At 33.8% G+C, this 5,000-nt stretch overlaps 1 long non-coding RNA gene across 1 annotated transcript in view; it reads right to left on the bottom strand.

Annotated features, from left to right (window-relative positions):
* LOC137616361 (uncharacterized) overlaps positions 1–5,000 on the bottom strand; it is a 342,608-nt gene that overhangs the window by 204,247 nt on the left and 133,361 nt on the right. Inside the window, exon 4 of the long non-coding RNA XR_011039407.1 lies at positions 2,964–3,072. This is a non-coding gene — a long non-coding RNA (uncharacterized lncRNA). The remainder of the gene's footprint in view (positions 1–2,963; positions 3,073–5,000) is intronic.

Below are 5,000 nucleotides of genomic sequence, written 5' to 3'. Positions count from 1 at the left end.
AGTTTTGGGCGCAGTTATTGGAATACAAATACTTAAGATCATATTTGGTAGAAACTTTGAAACGAGGTATTTTGGCAGTCATTTTTATACTTTCCGTCATGTTGGATTATGGCGATTAATAAAAAAAAAAAAATCTCATCGTATATTTCAATGAACTGTCTTAGCAACGTACTTTACTTTTAATATTAGGAAATGCAATGCTCCGATTTGATTCAGTATCTGGCAAAATGAACTAAAAATCTAAAAAGCCTTACGTTATAACGTCATGAAAAATCAATATTACATGAACAAATAAAACTGTAAATAAAACTATAATTAAAGCTATAATTAGAACTATATTAATAACAAATATCACAATAATAAAGAATTTATCATCGAAAAATAATAAAATAAAGAAAACATTAAATAAAATAAATCCTGATAATGACACAAGCCAAAAATAATTAAAAGTAAAGGGAGTGTTTTAACGTGCAAACATCGAGTTGTGACCTTCGCGCACACTACTCTGGTAGTGAATGTTCTATTATATACAGAGAACATTATAGAACCGAGGAAAATTGGAGCACATGATTATAAGGTAACCACAAGTAGAAATGAAACTAACAAGACAGTCAAAATGACTCGGCAAGCACAAGTAACGATATAGATCCTCCTGCTAATCATGCAGCTACTAAAAATTCCTGGTTTCGTTAAAATGGAATATTGTCATCTGGAATTCTGACTACCTAAATCAAGGAGTATGCAATATGATAAAAACCTAATGCAGACTGTTTATTTTTGGGAGTAACAAGAGTTTCCCAATCATTAATAAGAAGAAAAAAAATTTAAATTAAGAATCAACCCCTTCGGCAATGAGTAATCATGTAATTTTTACAATTACAAAAATAATTGTTGCAATTGCTATAGAAATTGTAAGAGACTTGTTCAAACTTTCAGTAGTTATAACAAAACTTCGTAACAAAGTATCAACTTCACAATTAAGGTAAAGTAATGAATAGTTTACCTCCAAGTTTCTGTTTAAATATAACTTATTTAGAGGATTATCCATCACTTTTCCGAGTCACTGATAAAAGCTAACAGAGACATTAAAATCGACCTTTTCGGTAATATCAAACATTTGCCTCAGATAAATATACCCATGAAAGCCTATAAAAAGAAAAATCTTAGTATGATACTGATAAAAGGTATTAAACTACGGGAGAGAATAACTCCTGCATTGATCGATCTACATTGGTTACCTGTTAAGGCTAGAATTGAATTTAAGATTTGCTTGTTGACTCACAAAGCACTTACAAGTGATAAGCCTAAATATCTTGTGATTGCTTGGTCCCCTACCCTCAAGCTACCAGCGCTGCTGTAAGAGTTAGATATGCTGATGACCCACATAGACTATTCGAAATTAGTGTGAATCATGCAATAGGAGGAAGAACGTTCAGTTATGCTGCACCGAGACTCTTCAACGACCTTCCACTTGGATGTCAAGAATAGCAAAAATGTGGCAGATTTCAAGAAAAACATGAAGACTTAATCATTTTAGAAAGTGTTATAATAGTGACCTGAAAACTATTAAGTCTGAATACAAATGCTAGCGAAATAATTGATAAAATACAGAGCAAAATATTAACTGAAAAGATATTTTCACACACCAAGGCCCGCCTGAACATACTTTTAGTGTCTGATGGAGGGCGAGAAATAAACCCGTAAAAGTAAATATTTCCAGAAACGAAACTTGTCAAGTGAAGTTCCCAGTATTATTAGGAGTCACATGAATGATACACTTTCAAATGACAGTTTAAATATCTTCGTTTTTTTAACCAATAACCAATATTTATTCATGGACGCATTGGCAAAGATAACTTTGAAAGCTACAAAGCAGATTGGTTCATGCTATACCACACGCTAATACCAATCGAGTTCCTTTTATTTAAATAAACATGTCATCGGGCTTACCACTCAAATATAAAAAATATCAAATCATATGATAATTTGCCTACCAAGCAATTAAGAGATCTTTAATTTACGTTATTCATACGTTTACATACATAAATTCTGTTCTATCGTGCAGTCTTGTCAGTAAGTATATCCTTGCAAGGATGCCCAGACTTGAAGGAATTTGAAAGTAAATTATTGTCTTAACCTTATCCACAGAATACCCTCAATTACCTTTAATGTGAACCTATAGAAACCAATGAAACTCGCTAAATACTTATTCAATTAATGTTATTTAATGAAAACATTTTGAAATTTATTTCTTCTTTTTAAAGTGGTCATTTTGTATCTCAAGAGTAAAGCCAAGCCCTAATCATCCAAATCAAAGAACCCCGAATTACAGCAATAGCGACATTGCTCGATAAGCATACTCAACCAGAGGCAAAAATTACCCTCTTTTGTAAATAATGTCATAAAGCAACTGCCTAGTTTTTATCAAAATATGCATCTATGGTTCACATTAAATCCACAACAAAATGAAAGAAAATGGGATATAAAAGGGTTCGTGCCTTTTACAATGATTCGTGTTTGCTGCCAAATCCAGAAAAATAAGTTAGTTTAAACTGGTTGGAAGTGATTCGGGGAATGGTAATCGAGGCTAAAATTCCGAATGAAAGCAAAGCACACAAAAATATATTACAATCCATGACTACTGGAGTGAATCCTCTGTAAAATGCCTACCACTCAACATCAACAATGCGTCAATTTTTAACAATAGGGCACTTCACATATCAACGAATTCTTCAAACTCACTGCACCATCAAGCACGGTTTACAAGTCTTCAGTTGCTTTTAAAACTCCTGGATATTACGTCATTTGTCCTTTAATATCACACCGTGAATCTACCCAGATATCCACTTAAGTTACACAAGACATAGAAAACCTGAAATTCAGGACAAATGTTCTTTAAATGTTGGAGAGGGGATAGTTAAGTGGTCGGAAGAAGTCTATATATGAAAAAGCTGTCCACTTACCTTATCATGTTTCTCTTCACTGCCAATCTTGACCTTGTGAGCGGAAATAGGTGTTCAACTAAAGAGTCCCGTAGGATTCATCACTAAGACTTCGTAGGCACAGTAATTTCTGAAAATAGATTAATTTATTTAGCATTATTTATAACTAATCGTTCATACAGCATCATTGATGTTAAAAAATTAGTCTACTTTAGGAATTTGAATAGAAAGTTTTGTTAACTATGTTCAATTAATTACAAACTTTAAAAAGTATGAAAATGTTCAACAAAGAATCGTCTAGATCTGAATGACAGGCGAATGGGTATATATTATTATTATTATTATTATTATTATTATTATTATTATTATTACCTGCTAAGCTACAACCCTGGTTGGGAAAGCAGGATGCTATAAGCCCAAGGCCTCCAACAGGAAAAATAGCCCAGTGAGAACAGGAAAGAGGAAAATAATTTAAGAGTAACAACATTAGAATAAGTATCTCCTATATAAACTGTAACAACTTTAAACAAAACAAGAGGAAGAGAAATTGGATAGAATAGTGTGCTCGAGTGTACCCCCAAACAAGAGAACTAACCCACAACAGTGGAAGACCATGGTACAGAGGCTATGGCACTACCCAAGACTAGAGAACAGTGATATGATTTTGGAGTGTCCTCCTAGAAAAGCTGCTTGCCATAGCTAAGATTCTCTTCTACCCTTACCAAGAGGAAAGTGGCCACAAACAATTACAGCGCAGAAACCCCTTAAGTAAAGAAGAATTGTTTGGTAATCTGTAATGTCAGGTGTATGTGGACAGAGGGGAATATGTAAAGAATAGGCCAGAATATTCAGAGAGTAGGCAAAGGGAAAAAGAACCGTAACCAGAGAAAAAGATTCCATGTAGTACTGTCTGGCCAGTCATAAGACCCCATAATTCTCATATGTTGTTCATTAGACAATATTCAGCTTAGGAATATGATGATGAAATACATAATTTGAAAGGATCGGATACAGCCTATTGCTGAGGGCAGTGAGGCCATTCAACGCCCAAGTGCATCTTTAAAATAACCTGTAAAGACCCTAAGTAATGCCTACAGTGCACAGCATGATGCGCACTGACGGCACTCGCTACCTACGGAATTAGTGTGTAGGGAGTGATTAGAAACTACCGTTAAACCAATCATCACGCCAGCAGTTAGGGCGAATGTTTATTTGAATATCTTTAAGAAGGCGGTATTATGAACCGAGTATGCTGTCTTCAGGCAGTAAAAAATTGGATTAGCAACATACAAAATCACAATATTTAGTTAACTTCATCGTGCTAAAACTATAGAAAGTCTACTTAATAAACTGGATTGGGTTGTGAAAGAAATCTTTATCAGTAATCAAATCTTATGGTCTTAAAAAGTTTGGTTCAAAATTACTAGAGCAGCATTCCTCCAACATTTCAGGCTCAGATTTCTTTATCGGTACGCACAGCCTTTATACTAAATATGAAATTTAAATATTAGGAACAAAGCATTTATACATGTATTAACGTAAACAACCTTAGATTTCTATCAGTTTCCTAATATAAAAATCTTATCAGCACCTGCTTAAGTACTTTACTTATACTTTAAGGACTGTTTGCTCTGTCTTTTTAACGATAATACATAGGACTGGTATGTATTATTAGTAAATAAAACCTTACGAAAACATACATACTCTCTCATTAGAAATAATGAAGGACCAGTATAATTAAAATTATTTCAATGGTTTTAATACGTACAGTACTTTACGCGTGACTTATACGCTAGACCCTTCGTTATAAACACCGAAGACATGTATGGTCATACTAAATTTGAAAGAAGACTAAAGGCAGGAGCCAAAAGAAGGGAAGAGAAAGGAAACGGTTTCTATTTTGGGGTCTAACTTAAACAGGCATAACTAGAGTACTCTAGGATTAACAAAATTAAATCTCAACATCATTGAAGCGGCCAATGAGTTGCGAACGAATTTATGAATGGATTGAAAAGGAAAAAAGGTAGAATGGTCCGAGAAAAGAAGAATTGGGGTGGG

This window comes from Palaemon carinicauda, chromosome 22 (genome assembly GCF_036898095.1).
Source record: "Palaemon carinicauda isolate YSFRI2023 chromosome 22, ASM3689809v2, whole genome shotgun sequence".
Taxonomy (NCBI): domain Eukaryota; kingdom Metazoa; phylum Arthropoda; class Malacostraca; order Decapoda; family Palaemonidae; genus Palaemon; species Palaemon carinicauda.
The sequence above is the reverse complement of the archived record's forward strand: the minus strand, read 5'-3'. Positions and strand labels throughout refer to the sequence as shown.